The 10765-nt window shown below is 33.7% G+C and overlaps 1 long non-coding RNA gene across 4 annotated transcripts; it reads left to right on the forward strand.

Moving 5' to 3' along the window:
• Nucleotides 1-1666: 1666 nt before the first annotated feature.
• On the forward strand, nt 1667-7970 carry LOC113095475 (uncharacterized). Of its 4 annotated transcripts, XR_003288350.1 has the most exons (5): nt 1667-1697; nt 2274-2422; nt 6891-7039; nt 7615-7763; nt 7914-7970. It is a non-coding gene; the product is annotated as an uncharacterized LOC113095475 (long non-coding RNA). The 4 variants fall into 4 exon arrangements; XR_003288349.1 differs by lacking the exon at nt 1667-1697 and having other exon boundaries at nt 2268-2422; XR_003288351.1 differs by lacking the exons at nt 1667-1697; nt 2274-2422 and adding an exon at nt 5529-5551 and having other exon boundaries at nt 6881-7039.
• The last annotated feature ends 2795 nt before the right edge of the window (nt 7971-10765 follow it).

Consider the following 10765-nt stretch of genomic DNA (forward strand, 5'->3'; position numbering starts at 1 on the left):
GTGGTTTTTGTTAAAACAACACAAATATATTTGTACAATTGTATTGTGTTTCATCATCTTAAACTGTTTAATTTTAAACTTTACTTAATTATCAATCGTTAAACTAACGTAAAGGGTTTAATTTCGTAATTCAAAAAAAAAACGGAAGTGACGATTTCCAACACATTTGATGACGGTGCAGAGGGGAGCAAGAGCCCAGTCAGGTATGACAATCTAGAGTTTTTCTTGTGTTAAGTCAAAGTCTTTAATTTATCTTAGAGTTTCTGTTTTGGGGTGCTTTTGTTTTGCAAACTAGTATTGTGTAATCGGTTTATTGCACCGTTTATAAATGATTTTGAGCGGTTGGGAGATGTGAAAGCGCACGACTCTCTGTAATGTATTTACTTTATATATATATATATATATATATATATATATATATATATATATATATATATATATATATATATATATATATAAATGTAATACACTCTCCTGATTCAATTCAGTTCGAGGAAACCGACCCGATCCGAACCTTGGATGAATATGTAAATATATAACGTTACTGCACGCCTTCCTCTCAATAACTGCATATACACAACAAAAAACTGACCGCAATATAAAAGCTCTTAAGAAGACAGCGATGTGGATGTTGGCACAAACTCTGAGATTCTCCAGGCACGAAAAGTCCAGTCACGTTTATTTATATAACAGTCCTTTATGCAATCGATAGCTTTTCAATATTAAACATGAAAATACAGAGTCAGTGTCGCTAGAATTATAACTTGATTTTCTGTTATAAAGCAGCTCTCCAGTGTGGAGCTAGCTAATCATAAAATAATGTTATAAGTGGGGGAAATATTTCATTAAAGTTTTAGTTCTGCGCTAGATCAAACCAAACTGTTTTGCTTATCATAACCCAATAAGGTATTTTAAGAGAGATTGTATTTATTAATAAAATGTTTATCCAAAAATAAAACGTCCTATCACTTACCTTTACTTTATATTATACATATGGCTTATAAATAAGAGATGTTAAGAGACAGAATGATTTGTCATTCAGCTACTTCCTCATATAACTATCAAATGGCGAATAGGAGTTTCTCTCTTATCTCATTTTGTGTGCCAAATATATTTGTTTAAATTAATTGTATTAATAATACATAATGACTTTCAAAAGTGGAAGTAATTACCTTTATTTGTTATAATATGTATATTTTAATTAATTGAAAAAGATAAATAATCAATAAATGTCTAACCATGAGATGTTGACCAAGTTTTGAGAGCCCTGGCTCAGCACAGTGGAAGTATTTGAAGCTTTGTTTATGAACATGGCGGTGTGGTCAAACAATGACTTTAAACCGGACACTACTCTGAGCTGTTCACATTATACATATGCTCCAGATATGTAATCAGGTCCTCCTTTTTGGAATGGTAAACATGACACTAGTCATCACTCACACAAATAAATCATTTAATATTTTGATAATTGAATTGGTTTTTGCTGTTCAATTTTTTTTATTATTTTTTTTTACACATTGCGCTTCATGTGTTTACAGATTTGTGCAGAATTTGAGACATACAGAATTACCATAGGCCCATCAGAATCAACAATCTTTGCCAAACTGGATCCGGACTGCAAAACTTATGAAGATGTTTGCATAATGAAGAAGAGTCCTTGGAGAAATAATGAAACCCTCTTGGTGCCCACTACACATGTAAGAACAACCTTGTATAAAAACATTATTCTCTCACTGGTTACTGAAAATTGACAAAAAAAGACAGATATAATAAGATAAGGTTTATTAATACAATAAATACAAAATATGTGGTATTACTATAAACTGATAAATTTATTTTGATGCAAGGCAGGGGTGTCCAGACCTGCTCTATGAAAGCCAGTGTTCTGTGGGGTTCAGCTCTAATTTGTTATAATATGTATATTTTAATTAATTGAAAAAGATAAATAATCAATAAATGTCTAACCATGAGATGTTGACCAAGTTTTGAGAGCCCTGGCTCAGCACAGTGGAAGTATTTGAAGCTTTGTTTATGAACATGGCTGTGTGGTCAAACAATGACTTTAAACCGGACACTACTCTGAGCTGTTCACATTATACATATGCTCCAGATATGTAATCAGGTCCTCCTTTTTGGAATGGTAAACATGACACTAGTCATCACTCACACAAATAAATCATTTAATATTTTGATAATTGAATTGGTTTTTGCTGTTCATTTTTTTTTTTTTTTTTTTTACACATTGCGCTTCATGTGTTTACATATTTGTGCAGAATTTGAGACATACAGAATTACCATAGGCCCATCAGAATCAACAATCTTTGCCAAACTGGATCCGGACTGCAAAACTTATGAAGATGTTTGCATAATGAAGAAGAGTCCTTGGACAAATAATGAAACCCTCTTGGTGCCCACTACACATGTAAGAACAACCTTGTATAAAAACATTATTCTCTCACTGGTTACTGAAAATTGACAAAAAAAGACAGATATAATAAGATAAGGTTTATTAATACAATAAATACAAAATATGTGGTATTACTATAAACTGATAAATTTATTTTGATGCAAGGCAGGGGTGTCCAGACCTGCTCTAGGAAAGCCAGTGTTCTGTGGGGTTCAGCTCTAACACACCTGCCTGGAACTTCAGGTAAGACTTCTTTGTTTTAAAATTCCCAAGAACCTTGATTAGCTGGTTCAGGTGTGTTTAAATGGCTAGATCACCCAAACATAAACATGTCATTACTCACCCTCATGTCGTTTCAAACCTGTAAGACCATCATTCATCTTCAGAGCACAAATTATGATATTTTTTAGGGATGCCCCGATCATGATTTTTCATGGCCGATACCGATTTAAAAAAAAATCTTTAAGCAACAAACAAGAAGGAAGGACAGTCCACAGTCTACAGTCCAAAATTGAGGAAAAGCTCAATAAAGCCCCTTTCACACTGTGATTCCGGCAAATACAGGTCCCATAATGACACGGGACATCAGGGCGTGACGTGTAATGTACGAGTCGAAAACATTAGGCAGGTAATACTTTCACTGAATCTGGCGAACGATCTCGATCTTTTTTTTTTTCAGTGAACGTTGATCTTCCTTCAAAACAGCCACTAAAAGAGTCGCAAGATAACGTGCGTCATCACTTAGACACAGCATTAGATCTGGCTTTTGTTCACACAGCGCTTGTCCCGGGATTGAACCCAGCAATGTTACTACGTCACCGACCCGAGTTCAATGCTGGAATCAATCCCGGGATGTGTTTGCTTTCACACAGAAGTAATGTAGTCGGAGCACGCGGGCGCACTTCCGGAAAAATCGGCCGGAAAAAATTCCAAAGACCGGCCGATTACCAATCGCATATTTAAAGCAAAAACCGTCTGGTTTGCGATTTATGGCCGGTCAATTGGTGCATTCCTAATATTTTTATGAAAATGCGAGAGATTTCTGAACCTCCATAAAGGCTGCAATGCAACAGAAATGTTCCCAGAGTCATAGTAAGGACATCAGTAAAACAGTCCATGTGGCATCAATGCTTCAGCCACAATTTTACAAAGGTTCAAGAATACATTCTGTGCAAAGAAAACAAAAATATCGACTTTATTCAACAACTCTTCTCCAAATCACATATTCTGTTTATCTTTGTTTATGAACATGGCGGTGTGGTCAAACAATGACTTTAAACCGGACACTACTCTGAGCTGTTCACATTATACATATGCTCCAGATATGTAATCAGGTCCTCCTTTTTGGAATGGTAAACATGACACTAGTCATCACTCACACAAAAGCTTTTATCTCTATCAGAGAAAGCTGTTTCATTCAATATTCAATGCAAATCTTGCCAAACTGCAGGATGCTTATGCCTTATGAAACACAATGTTTTTGCAAATGCTGTAAGACTGTTTTTAATGTGTTAGAAGTTATATGCACAAAAACAGGTTTCTGAGAGCAGTAATGTTGAAATACTGCTTCTGTTCAAATGAAGTGAAATCTAGCTGAAATCTGCTCAAATCCTTTTCTCTCTATCAGAGAAAGCTGTTTCATTCAATATTCAGTGCAAATCTTGCCAAACTGCAGGATGCTTATGCCTTATGAAACACAATGTTTTTGCAATGCTGTAAGACTGTTTTTAATGTGTTAGAAGTTATATGCACAAAAACTTTTGTTTGAGCTTCAATGCTCAAGATTGTCAGTTCAGAGGTTTCTGAGAGCAGTAATGTTGAAATACTGCATCTGTTCAAATGAAGTGAAATCTAGCCGAAATCTCCTCAAAAGCTTTTCTCTCTATTAGAGAAAGCTGTTTCATTCAATATTCAGTGCAAACCTTGCCAAACTGCAGGATGCTTATGCCTTATGAAACACAATGTTTTTGCAATGCTGTAAGACTGTTTTTAATGTGTTAGAAGTTATATGCACAAAAACAGGTTTCTGAGAGCAGTAATGTTGAAATACTGCTTCTGTTCAAATGAAGTGAAATCTAGCTGAAATCTGCTGAAAAGCTTTTCTCTGTATCAGAGAAAGCTGTTTCATTCAATATTCAGTGCAAATCTTGCCAAACTGAAGGATGCTTATGCCTTATGAAATACAATGTTTTTGCAATTCTGTAAGACTGTTTTTAATGTGTTTAGAAGTTATATGCACAGAAACTTATGTTTGAGCTTCAATGCTCAAGATTGTCAGTTTAGAGGTTTCTGAGAGCAGTAATGTTGAAATACTGCATCTGTTCAAATGAAGTGAAATCTAGCCGAAATCTGCTCAAAAGCTTTTCTCCCATACGGAAATGTAATATGACATATATGTCCCTATATCGCTAATGACACCATCATATATGCTAAATATAAGACAATACATTGCTATCACATATATAAATATCTCTAGATATATGTTGATATAGGTTTATAGCATATTAAATTAGTATATTGACATATATTAATATGATGTATATGATTATTATTTATATAATACTGTATGTTTTGACCATATATGTAACCAATATGTTTAATTTATATATGCCAAACTATTCAAACAACATACATTTCACATGCCTATGGTTTCCTTATTCATGTGTTTTCCTTATTTGAACAGTTTGAACTTTTATCAAGTCTACACATCCACATTTCATTTCTATCCCATTTTCGAATCTTTTATAAAATGTATTATTTTACCTCTTCTTAACCAGCTCATAAAAAAAATAAATACTACACAAATTCTATTTGAAAACATACATTTTATTTTTTTCATCAATAGCCATATATCAATATCTATATGTAAGAAAGTACATACATGCACTACATATGCAGATGCATACAGAATAATATACAGTTGCACTCAAAAATTGGATTTGTGGTTTTTGTTAAAACAACACAAATATATTTGTACAATTGTATTGTGTTTCATCATCTTAAACTGTTTAATTTTAAACTTTACTTAATTATCAATCGTTAAACTAACGTAAAGGGTTTAATTTCGTAATTCAAAAAAAAAACGGAAGTGACGATTTCCAACACATTTGATGACGGTGCAGAGGGGAGCAAGAGCCCAGTCAGGTATGACAATCTAGAGTTTTTCTTGTGTTAAGTCAAAGTCTTTAATTTATCTTAGAGTTTCTGTTTTGGGGTGCTTTTGTTTTGCAAACTAGTATTGTGTAATCGGTTTATTGCACCGTTTATAAATGATTTTGAGCGGTTGGGAGATGTGAAAGCGCACGACTCTCTGTAATGTATTTACTTTATATATATATATATATATATATATATATATATATATATATATATATATATATATATATATATATAAATGTAATACACTCTCCTGATTCAATTCAGTTCGAGGAAACCGACCCGATCCGAACCTTGGATGAATATGTAAATATATAACGTTACTGCACGCCTTCCTCTCAATAACTGCATATACACAACAAAAAACTGACCGCGATATAAAAGCTCTTAAGAAGACAGCGATGTGGATGTTGGCACAAACTCTGAGATTCTCCAGGCACGAAAAGTCCAGTCACGTTTATTTATATAACAGTCCTTTATGCAATCGATAGCTTTTCAATATTAAACATGAAAATACAGAGTCAGTGTCGCTAGAATTATAACTTGATTTTCTGTTATAAAGCAGCTCTCCAGTGTGGAGCTAGCTAATCATAAAATAATGTTATAAGTGGGGGAAATATTTCATTAAAGTTTTAGTTCTGCGCTAGATCAAACCAAACTGTTTTGCTTATCATAACCCAATAAGGTATTTTAAGAGAGATTGTATTTATTAATAAAATGTTTATCCAAAAATAAAACGTCCTATCACTTACCTTTACTTTATATTATACATATGGCTTATAAATAAGAGATGTTAAGAGACAGAATGATTTGTCATTCAGCTACTTCCTCATATAACTATCAAATGGCGAATAGGAGTTTCTCTCTTATCTCATTTTGTGTGCCAAATATATTTGTTTAAATTAATTGTATTAATAATACATAATGACTTTCAAAAGTGGAAGTAATTACCTTTATTTGTTATAATATGTATATTTTAATTAATTGAAAAAGATAAATAATCAATAAATGTCTAACCATGAGATGTTGACCAAGTTTTGAGAGCCCTGGCTCAGCACAGTGGAAGTATTTGAAGCTTTGTTTATGAACATGGCGGTGTGGTCAAACAATGACTTTAAACCGGACACTACTCTGAGCTGTTCACATTATACATATGCTCCAGATATGTAATCAGGTCCTCCTTTTTGGAATGGTAAACATGACACTAGTCATCACTCACACAAATAAATCATTTAATATTTTGATAATTGAATTGGTTTTTGCTGTTCAATTTTTTTTATTATTTTTTTTTACACATTGCGCTTCATGTGTTTACAGATTTGTGCAGAATTTGAGACATACAGAATTACCATAGGCCCATCAGAATCAACAATCTTTGCCAAACTGGATCCGGACTGCAAAACTTATGAAGATGTTTGCATAATGAAGAAGAGTCCTTGGACAAATAATGAAACCCTCTTGGTGCCCACTACACATGTAAGAACAACCTTGTATAAAAACATTATTCTCTCACTGGTTACTGAAAATTGACAAAAAAAGACAGATATAATAAGATAAGGTTTATTAATACAATAAATACAAAATATGTGGTATTACTATAAACTGATAAATTTATTTTGATGCAAGGCAGGGGTGTCCAGACCTGCTCTATGAAAGCCAGTGTTCTGTGGGGTTCAGCTCTAATTTGTTATAATATGTATATTTTAATTAATTGAAAAAGATAAATAATCAATAAATGTCTAACCATGAGATGTTGACCAAGTTTTGAGAGCCCTGGCTCAGCACAGTGGAAGTATTTGAAGCTTTGTTTATGAACATGGCTGTGTGGTCAAACAATGACTTTAAACCGGACACTACTCTGAGCTGTTCACATTATACATATGCTCCAGATATGTAATCAGGTCCTCCTTTTTGGAATGGTAAACATGACACTAGTCATCACTCACACAAATAAATCATTTAATATTTTGATAATTGAATTGGTTTTTGCTGTTCATTTTTTTTTTTTTTTTTTTACACATTGCGCTTCATGTGTTTACATATTTGTGCAGAATTTGAGACATACAGAATTACCATAGGCCCATCAGAATCAACAATCTTTGCCAAACTGGATCCGGACTGCAAAACTTATGAAGATGTTTGCATAATGAAGAAGAGTCCTTGGACAAATAATGAAACCCTCTTGGTGCCCACTACACATGTAAGAACAACCTTGTATAAAAACATTATTCTCTCACTGGTTACTGAAAATTGACAAAAAAAGACAGATATAATAAGATAAGGTTTATTAATACAATAAATACAAAATATGTGGTATTACTATAAACTGATAAATTTATTTTGATGCAAGGCAGGGGTGTCCAGACCTGCTCTAGGAAAGCCAGTGTTCTGTGGGGTTCAGCTCTAACACACCTGCCTGGAACTTCAGGTAAGACTTCTTTGTTTTAAAATTCCCAAGAACCTTGATTAGCTGGTTCAGGTGTGTTTAAATGGCTAGATCACCCAAACATAAACATGTCATTACTCACCCTCATGTCGTTTCAAACCTGTAAGACCATCATTCATCTTCAGAGCACAAATTATGATATTTTTTAGGGATGCCCCGATCATGATTTTTCATGGCCGATACCGATTTAAAAAAAAATCTTTAAGCAACAAACAAGAAGGAAGGACAGTCCACAGTCTACAGTCCAAAATTGAGGAAAAGCTCAATAAAGCCCCTTTCACACTGTGATTCCGGCAAATACAGGTCCCATAATGACACGGGACATCAGGGCGTGACGTGTAATGTACGAGTCGAAAACATTAGGCAGGTAATACTTTCACTGAATCTGGCGAACGATCTCGATCTTTTTTTTTTTCAGTGAACGTTGATCTTCCTTCAAAACAGCCACTAAAAGAGTCGCAAGATAACGTGCGTCATCACTTAGACACAGCATTAGATCTGGCTTTTGTTCACACAGCGCTTGTCCCGGGATTGAACCCAGCAATGTTACTACGTCACCGACCCGAGTTCAATGCTGGAATCAATCCCGGGATGTGTTTGCTTTCACACAGAAGTAATGTAGTCGGAGCACGCGGGCGCACTTCCGGAAAAATCGGCCGGAAAAAATTCCAAAGACCGGCCGATTACCAATCGCATATTTAAAGCAAAAACCGTCTGGTTTGCGATTTATGGCCGGTCAATTGGTGCATTCCTAATATTTTTATGAAAATGCGAGAGATTTCTGAACCTCCATAAAGGCTGCAATGCAACAGAAATGTTCCCAGAGTCATAGTAAGGACATCAGTAAAACAGTCCATGTGGCATCAATGCTTCAGCCACAATTTTACAAAGGTTCAAGAATACATTCTGTGCAAAGAAAACAAAAATATCGACTTTATTCAACAACTCTTCTCCAAATCACATATTCTGCCATTATGGAGAGTAACAAGAGGCATGAACATTGCTTTCCTCTGCGTGTAATCAAGGCTCAGTGCATGTGTGTTGTAGGTCAGCAGCACCATGCACATGATTTATTTACATGCTGTTGATAATGGTGGGAGATGCGATTTGGAAAATAATTGTTGAATAAAGTCGCTGTTTTGGTTTTGTTTGCACAAAAAAGTATTTTTGTTTACTTTGTAAAATTATGGTTGAACCACTGGAGTCACATGGACTGTTTTACTGATGTCCTTACTATGTTTCTGGGTCTGGGAACATTGCAGTTCTGTTGCTTACCGTACAGGGTCCAGATGTGTGTACCATTTTCCACTGTAATGTTTGTTAGAATCCCATCTTGACTGCTTGCCAGGATTTCCCATAAGAAGATGAATGACTGACTTTTTTTCATGTAATTAAAAAAAAAAAAAAACAAAGGCTAAATTTTGTTGTTTTCATCTTCAGACTAATGAAATTGAAGTATCCAAATGAAGACCCTAGCAGTATGGAGTATATGGTGAGTTCAAGGTTAATAAATTATTTGTTAAAGTTAATACACAAGAATTTGAGTTCTCCATCCTTTTAAATACTTCTAGGATAGAGATGTTGCCAGCAGTCAGGAGGTGATCCAGAAGACTTGTGGGGATCTATTTGAAGCTGCATCATTGAAGACAGTCCAGCAGAAGTTGGAGTTTTAAAGGATAAAGTTCTTCAGGACCTATAGCAGTTTACAGTCTGCAAAAACATGTTGCTGGGACTGATTTATGGACTGAACTTGAGCAACCCTCCTGAACTCAGGTACACATTTGGAATACTGAAGAAGTTATTTCTGGAGCCACTTCCTGTTCCTGGAATAAGGTTTGATTGGTTACCCATGAATGCCAATTAGAATTTTATTTGCTATTTTGTGTAATTTTGTAATGTGGTTTAAACTGTATTTTACTATGTGTAATTATTTATTGCTTGTTTAACAAATACACTTTGATCATGTGTGACATCTTGTCTTTTGTCTCATTACAAGATAAATCACACAAAAAATGCTTTGTTGAAGGGAGTAACTTTAAATAGAAAATATTGTGTTAAAGTAACTAGAACTAATTGTGTGGAACCACTGTCCATAATTGACTTGAGTAAGTTTAAAGAGTAATTTTTTTTTAGTGTGTGTTTGTCTTCAAAAATCTAGGGGTTCTTAATTTAAACACATTTCTCTAACTTATGCAGCTATCTAAACCTGGGTTCTCCACTAGCATTCAAAGAAAATAAACTTTTGGTGCTTTCAAAGTTTGGCAGAGCTGCAAAAACTGATGTCACTGATGACAGACATTATTTATATAAATATATATATATATATATATATATATATATATATATATATATATAAAATTAAACAGTTACGGAGGCATGTACAGCAGTTAGGTGAGACAGCACCTTCTCGACTGGATGAAAGTGTAGAGGATTTTGAAGCTAAGGCATGTCATGTTCATTGCATTACATGTTTGTAAGTACATATCCATAACCTATATTTAAAAATATGTACGAAATTAATTAAGTCATGTTTTTTTTTTTTTTTTTTTACATTTGTTTAGTTTATATCATGCATTAATTCAAGATATTTTGCAAGTAATATACATAATATAAGAACATATCATTTAAAATGTGCACACAATGTTTTTATATTTAATTTATATATTGCATACACATTAATCAAAATTATATTATATATATATATATATATATATATATATATATATATATATATATATATATATATATATATATAT

Source organism: Carassius auratus, unplaced genomic scaffold, assembly GCF_003368295.1.
Source record: "Carassius auratus strain Wakin unplaced genomic scaffold, ASM336829v1 scaf_tig00215740, whole genome shotgun sequence".
NCBI classification, from domain to species: domain Eukaryota; kingdom Metazoa; phylum Chordata; class Actinopteri; order Cypriniformes; family Cyprinidae; genus Carassius; species Carassius auratus.